General features: G+C 40.9%; 1 protein-coding gene across 1 annotated transcript in view; it reads right to left on the bottom strand.

Moving 5' to 3' along the window:
• The window catches only part of MAMLD1 (mastermind like domain containing 1), a 103,921-nt gene that overhangs the window by 18,504 nt on the left and 70,300 nt on the right, over positions 1–15,117 (bottom strand). The gene's annotated exons all lie outside the window — the stretch shown is intronic.

The raw sequence follows: 15,117 nt of genomic DNA, 5'->3' as shown, positions 1-15,117 counted from the left end.
CAAGTCAAGAGATCACTTGCCTTTGTCTGTCCACAAAAACAAATTAAGGTTAGAGAATGCCTGCTCAGTGACACCTCTGTAGCTAAAGCACTCTGGAGATGATCCAGGAAGCCCAAAGTTACTGCTGACCCCAGGGTTCCCAATCCGCTTTGCGAGTAGCTGATGTCTCCTCTCGCCTTATGAATTATTTAATGGGTTAAAGTCTGGTCAAGGTTTTCTGTATGCAAGGCATGGTGATGCAGTGGGCAGAGAGGACAGAGGCTTGCATTAAACAAGGTTAAAATAATCTCCGGCAGCACAACTGTCTGCAGCTTTATTGACTTAAATCATACTGCTCTCTGCAGCCAACAAATCATTAAATTCATTCCATTATTTCATGGTTACAAACGGCAAAAAAAAAAAAAAAAGGGGGGGGGGGGGGTGAGGCAAATATTAAACATATTGAGAAAGGGAGAAGCAGACAGAAAAGAGCACAAGAAAGAGCCTCACACAAAGGAGAACGAATCATTGTGAAATTCTGACCTGTCACTAACTAAAGGACAACTGGCATTTAAACTCAGAAGATTGCTGATTCCCTGGAGATGCATCTATTATTTGTAACTAACTTAAAACACTATACACAACCTCCTGGTATTTGTAAGCCATGGCCTCTTTTAGAGCAGGATTCATTGGAGAGATATACCCAGGTGGTCTAAAGAAAATATTTGGCAAATGCAATCCTGTCCTGAATTTGACTGTTTAGGTTCTATTCAGTCCTATCTGCCTCTCTTCACACTCTGCTGAGAAGTGTTGGGGGTACAAAAACTCAGGTCTACAGGTTTCCATGCCTAATGCATTGGCCACTACCAGACTGGATTACTATATAGCACTCTGTGTGCAAGATTATATGTTAAAGTGAAACAAAACAAAACAGAAACAAAAGATTCAGAACTTCAGCCAGGGCTGTTATTACAATTTTTGTTGTATCTCCTCTAAGTACTGGTTATCACCGACAAATCCTTAAACATCCTAGAACTAGGACCAACTCCTCTCCAAAAGCACCTGCCAACCAATTTCATTTCTGAACCCTTTCCTCATGTCCTGAGATGCACTTGGCTTGAACATGGGACAGGGCTTTTGTTGCTGTAGCATCAAGGGCCTCATCCACACTGCAGCCGGACTGATGCAGTTTGGCATCACTTCAACAGCCATGGCTCAGTGCTATGGAATTCTACAATCTGGTGTTTTGTGAGATATTTAGCATTCTGTGTCAGAGAACTCTGGTGCTGCAACAAACTACAAATCCCATCATTCCACTGGATGGAACCATGACAGCTAAAGCAGTGTCAAACTGCATTAATTCTGCATTGTGGTGGAAGCCTAGATTATACAGCTTCCTCTCCAGGAGACTCATCTTCGCTGGCTTTGATCTGAGAACTTAATTGGTTATCTAACTTGTTTTAATTTAGAGCTGTGTTTTTCCTACTTCTTCCTGGTTGTTATTTTATCTCTTCTAAGGTTTAATTGTTATGATACACACCCTTGGCTGAAAGACACAATGGAACTAGCTTAAATAAATAACCCAACAAAAACAAGGCTACAGACAAGATTTGGGCTTGCAACTTCAGCAGCACACAGGCTGCTCTCACTGAAAAAAATGCCCTCGGGGAAGAATGCATCAAATGCAACCAGAACAAAGTACAATAGAAATAGCCATTTCAGTATCCTAGACAACACCAACTCAGCCCTGAAAATCAAGAAGAAGCCATGTGCGCCCATAGATAATTTGCCTGTGCTGCCACTAAACAAAGCACTTGAAAAGGTCCTGGTGGGAACAGTGGGGTTTGGGGGGGGGGTTATTTGGTGCAACTTTTTCCTGGTTTGGGCATCTTGGAAGAGTCCAAAACTTGCTCTCTGAAATTGGCTCTGACTGCTGCAGTTCTGCCTATGTGGCTACAAGCTGAGCAATGACCCATGATGCTTGGCCCTGATCATGCTAACCTGGTAAATACAAGGTTTAATGTTAACAGAGGCCTCTTTATAATTACTCCTCCTAACATCAGTTTTAGAAGCAAGGAGCAGATACATGCTTGTAAAGTTATGCTCTGTTACTCTGAAGAGGTGGGAGAAAGTTGCTCCTCAGAGGTGATACAGGATAAAGCAAGGTGGCATAAATAAAACCAAGCTGTGGCCTCAAAGCAAGTAGGAAAACAGTAGTTAGCAGAAGCCACAAAGATGGAAAATGTTCCAGTAGGCAGTGATACTTAGGACCAGGATGCTTGGATTCAAATCTACCACCAGACTAGCCATGACTTCACCAATCACCTGAACAGATGCAATTAAAATGTCCATCTTTCAAAAGGCAGGTAACTTGTTTTACATATCTGTATGATAAAGAGTTTCTGAAATACAAACAGGAGTAACTCAGGACTTCCTGTCCCACCATAAGTGCACTAGTTTTAAAAATGGAAGCAAACTGGTTTGGCATAATTTCTTATCACATTTCCCCCATGATAGCACTTTGGTAATCCATGGTTGCATGCTCTGTTTTCCTCACTGTCAAACATCGCTTTCGTGGAGGAAGGGGGGAATGAGCGAGTGCTGCTGAGCCAACTGCCCCCAAAAGCCGGCTGCTGTGTGAATGTGCACACAGTAGCCAGCTTAGGGAAGCTCTTGGTGGCCAAGATCGCTGCAGGCGGGAGGGGGAGAGAAGCAAAATCATGCCCATTCACACCACATGATGGCCTGAGAAGCAGAACTGTAATGGAAGGGGCCTATTGCATGAAGGCAGTAATAGAACAGCAGTGAGATTGAGAGTCTATTGACAGGTTTTGCCCTTCAATGAAAAGGTGCACTACGGTAATGAATTAAATGCAAGGAAGGGGAGAGACATGATGTCATATGATAAGTTTAAGTACTGATCAAAGATGCTGTTATCTTGTTGAAATTCTGCTTTTCTGTCCTCCTGTGATGAACCCCTAAGATCCCTTCCTCCAGGAAGAACTGTATAGTGATAAAATAGACCATCATTTCATACTGCTGCTATTTAACATACCAGCTACATCAGCACTACACCGGCAATACCCAGCAGGCTCCCTTGAGATACCCTCAAGTGTCCCCTCTTGTCCGCACAGCATCTGTTACTATTAATGCCTCCTTTCTTTCTCTAAACTAGCTAGCTTGCTTGCACTTGCTGCATTCTGGAATTGCAGCAGATTTTGCCTTTCATAGCAGAGCTTTCCCTTCTGGAATGTAACATCTCAGACAGGCGAGAAGGGGATAAAGCCAAGGAGGCAGCTTGGATTGCAGTGCTGCTCTTAAATAGCTAGGCGTTTTGTTTTAATTACAGGGTTCCCTTTTAACCAAAAACACAGCTTTATCTTAAGAGGAAATAAAACCTTTCACACCCCCTAGTTATTACAAAGATATTATAGGATTCAGGAAATATACTGGCTGAAAAAGTATGTAACAGAAAAGTCAATTTTAACAAGTCTGTGAAATAGAACCTGTGCTTGTGGGAAGCTTTTTTGGCTCCATGGTTCAGTTCATAAGTGTGTTTTTTGCATCTGTATTTGAGAGAGAGAGAGAGAGAATGAATACATTCAAGGAACACTGGTGTCTGCTGACGTTTTAAGCATATGTCTGCTTCTAAAAACTTGGAAAAACTGGTGGAACTGAAACAAGGATAATAGAGAGTAAAACATTGTCCTAGAATTACAATAAAAATGCTTTGTACATATAAACCTTTGGGAGGTTGTGAGACGGGTTTTAAAATAACCATTCCTCTAGTAGGATGCATGGTGAAAAGACTAAACTTTTCCAAAACATGGATTCGCCACACAGCTCTTCATTCCTCAGCATTCAGCTTTTCAAATAATTTAGCACCATCTGTCTACTTGCCATCTGGGTTATCAGCTGGACATTATTTAACTGGCTTGATTGGTATATACATGTCCTTCCAAGTAACCTGGCAGGATTTTAAAATAAAGAAGAAAAGAAAAGAAAAAAGATGAAGAGTATTTTTTTCTCAGTTTACATCATTGAGGATAGCAGTGGTTATCTGTTAGAAAGAATGTGTATTTTCTCATATACAAGAAGCATTATGCTTTTGTATATCAATAGCTGCTGGGGAACAAGTGCAAGAAGATACTGTTTTATTCATGTGCTGCTGTTGGGTTTCCCATAGTAAACTGGTTTGGTTGTTCATTGTAGGGACAGAATGCTGATCCAGCAGGGCTCTAATTTTTCCTCTTGTATATTTACAAAAAACTTTTAAATTTTGGGCAATCATCTATAGATGAGAGAAAAGGAATGGGACAGCACACATGCATGTGTATATGTCCTTAATTTGCCTGCTGACTTTTGGCGACACTATGAATTTCATTGCTATAGCTAGTGAAAAAGAGAGACATCCACAAATTCTCTCACTGGCACATGACACCAGTTGGAAAGGAACAAGGTTAGCCTGACTTTGCTGCCAGAGAAATGGACAGATTGAGAAAGGGAAGCTGCCACGCAGATAGGACAGTTAAGATGGACACACAGCCGTACTGGGGTCCTGATGGGCAGCACAGGAGACAGTTTTCCATTAGAAACTTCAGGGAGACCTTGGACAAGGCAGAAGCAGCAGCATCTGAGAACAAAAGAATCCCTTACAGACATAACATCTGGCATCCTTGACTGCATGAGGAGATAAAATTGCCTGCCTTTCAAGGCCTTGGATCTATGGAAGATTTCCTTCCTATAAGTCATGTTCCTGAATAGGGATCTACCTAGACTGGGAACTCCCATTGAAGGAGATGGGCAGGTTATGTCAAATCAATATGAGATCTCTCCTCTCCCTTTTGAACTCCTGGTGTAGCGGTTTGAATGTTGGATTACACCTCTGAAGATCAGGGTCCAAATTCCCACTTGGTCCAGGAAACCCACTGGGTGACCTTAGGCAAGTCACATTTGCTTAGCCCCAGAGGAAGGCAAAGGCAGATCGTTCCAAGATAACCCCATATGTTAGGTTCACCTTAGAATCACCATAGGTTGGAAATGACTTGATGGCCCACAACAAGACAGGATCTCTGACTTGCTCTGACTGTTTCTGTGAACAGAGAAACACAAAAATGCTACCTTGTGCTGTGTCAAACTATTGGTCCATTAGTATGGCTACATTGACTAACAGTGGCTCTTTAGGGTTTAAAATATGACTCTTTTTCCATCCCAACCTCCCATGGAGATGCTGGGGACTGAACTTGGGACCATTTGCATGCAAACCATTTAATGTGACATTAAGTGCGACCTGGCAAGTTGTTGTTGCTGTTGTTGTGTGCTTGCAAATCATTTCTAATTCAAGAATTCCAGTGACCCTATCATGAGGTTATAATGGAAAGATTTGCTCAGAGGTGGTTTGTCACTACTTTTCCCTGTAAAAGTTTAACAAAAGTTTAACTACCACCAAAACACTACACTATATTATTTATCATCTATACCTGAATAAAAAGAGTGACCATCTTTCCTCCTCTTTTGGCCATATACACAGAAAGGCAGCAACTGTATTTAAAATACTGTTCTAACAAGTGATGGATGTTCTTGCACAGTATCCTGGCTACGAATAATTAAAAGGCATTTAATGGTCAATTGGGCTTAATTCTGAATGTAGAGGATGCTGCGCTCCTGGGATGTGGTCGCTATGAGGAAAGAAAACTGAGGCCTATCTACATACTTACTGCACTTTGATATCACTTCAACTATCATGGCTTCATACTACAGTGTGTCGGGATTTGTAGTTTAGTGGGGGACTTTGAATTCTCTGCAACAAACCTCTCTGGCGCTTCTGACAGTGCCAGAACCATCTGTTAGAGAATTCTATGTCATATGGCTATACTCTTAAGTAACAAGAGAGAGAAATGATTGCAGCTGACAAACAAAAAGCAGCCTCTGAGAAACTTGAAGGATTTTCTGCTACTTTTGGAGAACTAATACGACTTCATGGTTAGCACAACCCAACTTGGTGTCTTCTTCCTCCACTTGTATATTTAGCAACAAGGACACCAAATTTTCCAGTACTCTGTCTTCAGAAGGAAACCAAACCTGCCATGACTGTCCTTGGAACTTCCTGTTGTTCAGCAAAATGGGAAGAACAAAATAAAACATTAAGAACTGTGGCCTGGTAAGCTAAGTGCAAGCTTGTTTTCTGCAACTGACTATTACTCCCAAGGAGAATAAAAACAAGATCATACATGCTGCTTGTATATAGTTCAGTATAGATTATATATGAACATGCAATGGGGGGGGGGGGGGATCAAGGCAGTACTTTTCAAAGGTTTTACAGAACTCTATCTTGTTGAGGAACATTTTGGGACATATTCCATACTGGACAGCCAGTTTACATGGAGTATTGGCTGGATCTGCCATTTTACATGGAGTGACTGAGCGGTCCTCTTAGTGTATATCCAACTCTCCCATTCGAAACTCAATGAGTTGGCAGGTATTTTACCTTCACAGCATACCAGTGGTGGGCATGCTTCAGATTTCAGAGGACCACTTTTGGTATTTTACACCCAGATCGAGGCCCTGGCAACCACATGCCATAACCAAAATCTGGTCTTTGCAGGGCTCAAAAAGGAGCCACAAAAAGCGGCTTCTTTTTACACCCCGCAAAGGGTGTGATAGCCGTGCCGGCATGGCTTTATGGTGCTCCTTTGGTGCTGCATCATATAGACAGAGCGGCAGAGGAGTGCCATGATGCCACACACCATGTGGGGTGACATGTGGCATCACACTGCTCTGGGGGCGGAGTTGGAGTGTGCGTCATGTGGACGCTACGCCCTGACTCTGCCCTCAAGCTGGCCTTTGAGGCTGGTCTGCACAGGGCCTTAGTTCTCAAACACGTAAGCCCTAACAAGAACATTAAAACTACTGTCACCTCATCAGCATTAAAACTAAACTTGTCACCCCTATCAACAGGTTTTGCATTTCTAGGGCTATTCATACAGGCTGATTATAAAAGTTCTTCCTGGGCACCAGTTCACACTGTGCATCTGAGGAAGTAGACCAAGTCTACAAAAGCTTACGCTCCAACTCAGTCAGTCTCAAAAGTGCTGCAAGACCCCTTTACATTCTGATCTTCCAGACTAACCTAGCTCTGCACTCAATAATATCATCTTTACATGTGAAACGCTTTGAGTCTTTACCAAAAAGTTTTATTTTATTTTTCTGTCCTGAATTGTTATCCCATGATAAAAAAGAAATTAGCCCACACTTGGCCGGTTTCCTTGGGGTAAAACGCATTGGGTGGAGCCGAGGGCAGCAAAGAGACAGTGGTTGAAAAGGAGGGGAAAGCGAAGGCTGGGGGACTGGAAAGCTGAGTGGGAAGGGAAGGGAAGGGAGGAGGGTCACCAGGAACAGCTGCAAGCCAATTAAGCCCAACTCTGCTTCACTGTCCAAAGCAGTCAGTTTAATTCAGCCTGGTGCCTCTCTTCCTTTAGCCGTCTGGTGCCTGACTGGGATTTCAGGAAAGGGGTTGTCTGACGGCCCACTTTGTTTCACAAGACAGAAATGCCATTTCCCAGCTATGATTTTCAAGGGGGAAACACACACACACAGAGGCACAAGCACACAAACTTGGCTGATTGGTACCACTTGTCTTTTCAGCAAAGAAAAGAAAACAATGCAGCTGGATGAAGGGGGAGGATTGGAAAATCGGCCAGCTTTTCATGCTGTTCTACACAGTTAGGAGCAAAAAAGGGATCCATAAGGAAGGCAACCTTGCCTTATAGCTCCTCATAGGCACTGCGTTGAAACGATTAGCATCTGACCTTTATTGCTCCATTATGTTTGCATGGACAAGACTGGAGAAACTAGGTACTTGCTGCTGCTTCTGCTTACTTCTTTCTTATCCAACTTCCATAGCTAAAAAAATAGGATACAGTTTAACCCCACAGTGTGTATGTCACCTTATCTGTACACACAGACACACTTGTCATGTGTTTAAAAGACTTTACAGGGCAGATCGCCACAATGGTCATGCTTTTCAAAGTTGGGCACCTCTGCTGTTGTTGTGTGCCATCAAGCCATTTCCAAGTTATGGCAACCTAAAGGTGAACCTATCACATGGTAAATATCACATTGTAAATATCAAAATAAAGCAGAAATTGACACCAGCTGAATTCTTCAACTGAATTCTTCAGTCCCAACAAAAGGTTTCCCTACAAGAGTTTCCAAAGACTTCCCCCTCTTCTTTAAAATCTGAAACAACTTTTCCTCTTTTATAGTTTCACATTTCTCTCGTGACCCAACTGCAAATATTATAGACTGTCAAGTGGATATCAGAGTGATGAACAACAAGCACAGCCCAGAATAGCCATCTGCCCACAAAACACCACATGTGATGTTTAAAGTGCAATGTGAGCAATACACAAAAACAAAATTATTGCTGCTTTTTAAAATTGTGCTATGGAATTGCTATTTACCCTTCCTTGCATATATCAAACAATGGGATTTCAGAGAAAACACTCAACTCTGGTGCCTTACAATCAGTTGTCGAGGTATAATAATGGAGCTGCAGGTTAAAGAAAAGGGGGGAAAAGAAGTAGGAGAATGCAGAGTCAGCCCAACCATATACAGCTCTTCCTCCAAGCTAAGGTCGAAGCTGGCAACAACAGGGCTGCTGGTAAGCCAAAGAGGAAAAATACAGCAGGCACAGCTTAATTCCAGATCTAAATGAGCTCAGCGGGGAATCTAAGCAGGCAAGTCAATTGCCAGACTATGTACCTCTTCAGCCTCATTCTGCCCCTTTGATCAGAAACATTTCTGAGTTGCAGTGATTAATGGAGTAATAGAGGAAGTCACAGGCCATCTCTTGGGGAAAAGCGAGGAGGAGAAAGAGACGGAAAAAATAATAGTTCAGCCGTGTTATGCAATTATTCTATTAACACATTTTCATATTGAAAATCACACGCAAATATCTGTGGACTGAAATCTAGAAGCAAAACAGAATTTCTTTTTTAAAAAAATCACCCAGCGGCTAAATGATTTCAAGCAACAGCAGAGGAAAAGAGACCCTCACTTTGCGACTTTTGTTAAGTCATTCGGAAACAATCATGTTCTTAAACAGGGCCACCTAGTTTGGCGAGGAGACAGGAGTTTTTTGTTCCAGAAACAAGAGGTAAAAGCTGGGTCCAAAAAGGATAATTTGGCAGGAGTCTTCCTGGGCTGAAGTGGAGGAGAAAACTACTTTGCAAGTACACTTTCCTTTCCATACTGTATGGAGCACCCCTTTGAATGAGCTATTTCTAATGTGTATTTTAGACCCTGCACTTTTTGAACACTTCTTACTATTTGCAATCACGAAAGGGGGATATTCCTAGGTTCCTAAGAGCATGTTTTCAATATACATTCAGAATGGCTTTTCATTCACAGTGTTTTTGCCTGCCCTTGTCTTAGCAGGCAAACTGTGAATCATTGCTCTGTTTCCAGAGCTGCAGATGTGCAAAAGAACCAAATGAAGTTAGTTCAGTCTTTCCCTCCCTATTCAGAGAGGGAAACAATGCCAGTTCCTGTTCACAGACACTTCTTTGTTTTCCCCCACCCACACGCTGAAATTTCTCCAAAATGCCCAGAGAGAGAAAGAAACTTTACTGTACTAAGAAAGTTATTTTGAAGTATTGCTACTGGGAAAGAGAACATTCTAGCATTTTAAAAAACGGAGAGCAATATAAGGAAAAGAAAACTTTTATCTTCTCACTTTCCCCAAGCCTACTGAGGTCACAAAGGATAGAATCACTTAATAGTTTCTTTTCTTGTGGGTTTTCTGGATCTGGTTTTTCAACTAAATATTTATACTACTAGAAAATAATGGGTTGAGAGGGATACACACATTAGAGTTATGGAATTATGCTGACTTAACTTTTAACTACATGTACATTTTTACCCATGATTAGGTATCCATTCTGAACACCTAAACTACAGACTGATGATGATGATAACAATTATTATTATTATTATTATATTTTCCCGCCTCTCACAGATGGATCGAGGCAAGATTACAACCCGATAAAACACAACAATAAAATACAATGACAATTTACAAATAGTTCCTTTGGGGAAAAAACTGATGCATAACAAAGTGCAAGACCATAATTTGGTACTCTCTTTAGCAAACCAGGATTTACAATAACCATTGTTTGTGTGTAGAATACCTTCCCAAAGGCAGTCTAACTAAGCTGGCACCTCTTTTAGATTTGCTTAGGCATTCCTCTGAGACACATTTGAAAACTGTCTCCGGATTTTAAAAGAGTTGTTATTTTAAATACTGGTAAAGATAACTTCCCACTCTTTTCTTTTATTTGGACTGAACGTTTGGTGTTAAGCTTTGCTTGTTTTAATATATATATTTTTATTGCTGCTGTTGTATAATACAATGGAAGCTGTATTACAAAAACTTCCCTAGAATAAATGATGAAGAAAGACAGCTTATCAATGCATTAAATAATGCCACACACACATTTGTGTTTCTGATGGAAATCAAGAGGTTGGCAGGGAAGGGAAGTAGGAGAATTTACTAGCCATTCACATAGGATTTCTCTATATTGGCCTTCTTGTTTTCAAACAAATAATGTTAAAAGAAAAATTCAGTGTGTAAAAATACAAAGTCAAAAAAGGGCCTCCAGATTGAATTCTGCTCTGAATTATTCAAATGCCCTTTATTTTTTGCACCAGTTTCATGAGCAGCAGTAAGTAGTGAGAGAAGTTACAGGGCTACAATGCTTAAAAAGAAAAGCTGGTTACATGTTTGTCTCAGTTCCCCCACCTTTATGTCAACTGATGCTACTGTGCTAATTGAAAGTGAACCCTTTTGTACTTTGAACAACTTGTGAAGACAGAGTGGTTGGAAAGAGAATCTATAACTATTTAATGAAAAGTCCCCCTTTGAATTTATAACAGGGATGAGTAGGGAAAACCCAAGCCCTGTTAAATAGTTTTGCTTGCAGAAACACACACAAGAGCAGAAATGATCATTCAAGAGTTTCTTTTCACATCTGTGGACAGGTCAAACTCTTGGACCAGACTTATGGCTTCCTATCATTTCAATTCATTGCCGGCATCTTTTTATTTGTCTGTCTCAAAAGGCACTTAATTAGCTGAAGGGCTTTCTGCTTTCGCTTCAAAAGCTTCCCACTCACTCCCCTCCAAGGCTAATCTTCAGCAATTGTGCCACCCCTACCAGGAGGCTTTGAAATTATATATAGGTTCCCCCCCCCCTCCACTGTGATGTAAAGAAAAAAAGAAAATGTTTCTACAAAACAACAACAACCCTCAGACCAACAGAATGTGGAAGAAAAAGCCCCCGCACACTCACAAGATCAAGAATGCATCTCTGGATTGTGCATTTCCTCCAGTCATGCAGAAACTCTAAGACCGTGGTTAACTGCAACGCCTGACTTGCTAACCCTTTGTAGAACATACTCAGGTACATGCCAGCCAGGGCACTGGTTATGCTTTTTGGAGCATTGCTGGACTTCCCTCGCTTCCCGAACATGTCCTTTTCCAGGCAGAACAGAAAACAAATTTGTATTTGAAATACTCTGGAAATAGAACTAAACATCCCATCACTGAACAAAATAACCAAATGCTTTCCTACGTGCATCACAGAGCTTGTAGGAATTACTTTTCTGAAACACAATCCTCAATATTTCCCGATTGGCCAAGTCCAAAAAACTATGGATGCCGGCCATGAAAGCCTTCGACTTCCCATTGGCTTTGTTTTATGGGTTTTACCTACCCTCACCCCCACTACTACGCCATAGTGCCTCTTAATACGTTTCACTCAAAGGCTTGCATTATACAGTATATATCCTCTAGGGCTCAGCTTTGCACTGTGGTGAAATGCAAACCCAGAGTGGCCAGATCAATATCTGTCAATGTGTAACAATAAAGGCATTGAGCATCAGATGAAAAAAGATTAGGCACTATCAGGTCTACCAATTGTCCAGGCAGTATGGGATTTTACGACCTGTCTGGAGGGCTTCAGAGATCTAAGATGAACGTGTTAGGTACAAAAGCACACAGAGCCACAAGAAGCTTACTCACTGGAATGCAAACTCATCTTTTTAAAATGTGCTTTAAAAGCCACAAGAAGCAGGCACCCTCCCCCTGTCCACCTTCAGGAGCTGCTCCTTTCTCCATGTTCCTGGGCCAGGTACAAACAACCCAATTTACACCTATTGTTCTTTCCTCCTATGGCTTATCTGCAGATTGCTTATCTATCAGCTCTCTTATGCATCCTCTCCCCCATCCCAATGGTTTAGGTGTGGCTTGAGGGAGAGAGAAAAAAGAGATACTCTGAGCTACTTTTGCAAAACAACACTGCAAAAGAGGAAAGTGAAAACTTTAAACCCAAGAGCTCTTTGAAACATCCTTTCTGAAAATGAAAGTAGGGAATACTCTTTAATCCCTGAACATGCACAAATGGCCTCCTTTCTCAGAATCTGTGTTACAAATGATCTCTCTTGACCAGATGCCAATTCCATCTCTATATTTTATTATCTAAAAATTGTTACTATGGATCAGGCATGTACTCCAGTCAATCTGGTCTAATAATGGCCACACTGATGGACCAGGCCCAACAAAACCCAGGTTCAAATATTTCCATCTTAGCCCTGAAGCTCACTGCAATCCAGGATTAGAAAAAAGGAAAACCTCCTCCCCCCCCAAAAAAAACTGTTTTTTTAAAAAAAATCAGGGAAGATAGATAGATATTTTAAATTAATGCGTAAGACTACATCAGTATAGGCCTAAATCAAAAAATTAAGCATCAAAATGCAGCTCAGATATTATGGCCACTAGTTTAAATAATAATTGTTCTTAAAAATTGCTCCGGTTGAACTCATGTTAATTGAAGGATTTGTTTCTGAATGGCGTTTCTTGCATTTTAAAAGAAGGGGATTCAAAAGAAGCAAATGACACAGGACACTGGTCTGAAAATGAACAACTGCCAACAAACTGTTAAAGTCAAAACGTTTAACTTCAAACATTCACTTCTGTTTCAGCATGTTGGGAAATCGTAATAACAGCCAGACATTAAAAGATATATAAATATGAATAATATATTTTAAAAACTAGGAGGTTTTTTTTAAGTAACTAGGTTCAAACCAACGTGGTTTACTTTACATGCAAATACACAAACAGAACACTCAAGAAAGCCAACCACATTATTGCAACTCCAACCTGCTTTAAACCTTATTCTGTTATGTCCCTTTAAGTCAACTCTGACTCATGGCATCTCTGTTCTAGGGATTTATTCCATAATAGTTTGGATCTGGATCTGTTGGATTTGTTCCAACGTGTTTTGCCACTGCCTTCTTTCTAAGGCTGAGAGATTGTGACTTGCCGAAGGTCACCTAGTAAGTTTCCGTAAACAGATTCAAACCCTGATCCAGCTCTCAAACCACTACACCCTGATGGCTCTCTTAGCCAAACTATTTCACAGGACTGCTGTGAAAATAAAATCGGGAGAACCTTGAATTCCTATCCTTGGGTTCCTGGAGGAAGGATGTGAAATGAATGCAAAACATTCATCGCATGCCAAGAAGTCATGAGGTAGTGATACAATATTATGTTACCTTTTGGATTACAGAAAGAATGTGCAAGAGAATTATGGCATCTTTGGAATATCTGTTTTACATGCAAGTACAGAAGCAGAACACTCAAGAGAGCCAACCGTATTATTGCAATTCTCATAGCTCTCACTCTCTCCAAATTATATTTGTTCCAAAACACTTTCTTTCCCTTCCCATTAGCTGTAGGGCATTGCCTTCTGAGTCCAGAGAGAGACTGCAGGCTATTAGTGGTCAATATCGCAACAAATAAAGGAGCGATGATTGCTTCAGTCATGTTCCTAATTTCTAATCAGTTGCTCAGTGATAGGTCCGCTGGCAGTAATAAAGAGAGAACGCTTCTCTAGGCATTTGTAGGTCCTCCAGTGCAATTCTATGGCCAACTTCTGCTGGAGGAATCATGCTAGAGGACCTACAAATGCCCATTTGCAGATAGGGCCGCAGCAAATCTGTGAACAATCAAATCCGTGAATGTTTAAGCTGCAAATGTGGAAGGACCGCTATATGTCCTTTTTGAATTAGGAGCACCATAACTCTTGTTTTTCTAATGAGTTCTGAAGGCTTAGAAGGTGACAGTAATGATAACCTCAGATATGGAGTCATTTAATCTACAAATGTCAGCTCCACCCTACTTTAAAATAGCAAATTATATGGAAGATTTGTGTGTGCATGTATATTTAATTAAGATACCACGTTTGGGGTATCATTCCTTGTTTCAGAAACAATCCCCTCAACTTCTTTTACAGAAGCAAGACTTGTTTGTAGATTCTTTTTGGGGAACACACACATCATCAATCATTTCATCTGTCTGGAATACAGCTTCACTAGAGACCATTCTTCTTAAAACCCTAATAAAAAAATCCACACCAGTTTAAGATTAATTAGCTGATTATTCCATGCAATTAATCAATTGACGCTCCAATCCTTCACTCATAAAGAAGAGAGCTACTACAATATGAAAGAAAACTTGATGAGCAATACTGGAATTGTGATAATCCATTTATGTCTCTACGGGTTGTTCCTAGGTTTGCACTCAGAATCCACGTTTTGTGATAAAAGCCATTAAGCCCTTAAAAAGAAATGCCCTGATCCTCTACTCACTTGTTATTCAGAGACGGCTTAACAAGCTATATAAAATCCAGAGCAGAGCTGTCATTTAGTACATAATTAATGTTCTAAGTCCTCCCTAGTAAAACCAGCCAGGCATCATGAGCTTACCTAACTGATTTGGAAATGTGAAATTCTTCTTCGTGGCCGCTGTATCTTTGCTCATATTTATTGACACAATAGACTTGGATTCTTATGACTTGTAAGTACAAAAGGTTCTTGTGCTCCCAGCTGGGTAGTTGCAGGTACACACTTAAAAACAGGCAAACAGTCCAAAGAGAAAATAAGGCCTACGTAGAAGAATTTCTTTGGTTTTTAAATCACAGTTGCAAGCATGACTATACCTGCAATTCAGACATCAGGCTTCTTTCTAATGTGAGAATGTCCCCTTTTTTTGCTCTCAAGGCATGACACTATTATTGCC

The sequence above is a fragment of the Sceloporus undulatus genome, chromosome 7, assembly GCF_019175285.1.
Source record: "Sceloporus undulatus isolate JIND9_A2432 ecotype Alabama chromosome 7, SceUnd_v1.1, whole genome shotgun sequence".
NCBI lineage: Eukaryota > Metazoa > Chordata > Lepidosauria > Squamata > Phrynosomatidae > Sceloporus > Sceloporus undulatus.
The sequence above is the reverse complement of the archived record's forward strand: the minus strand, read 5'-3'. Positions and strand labels throughout refer to the sequence as shown.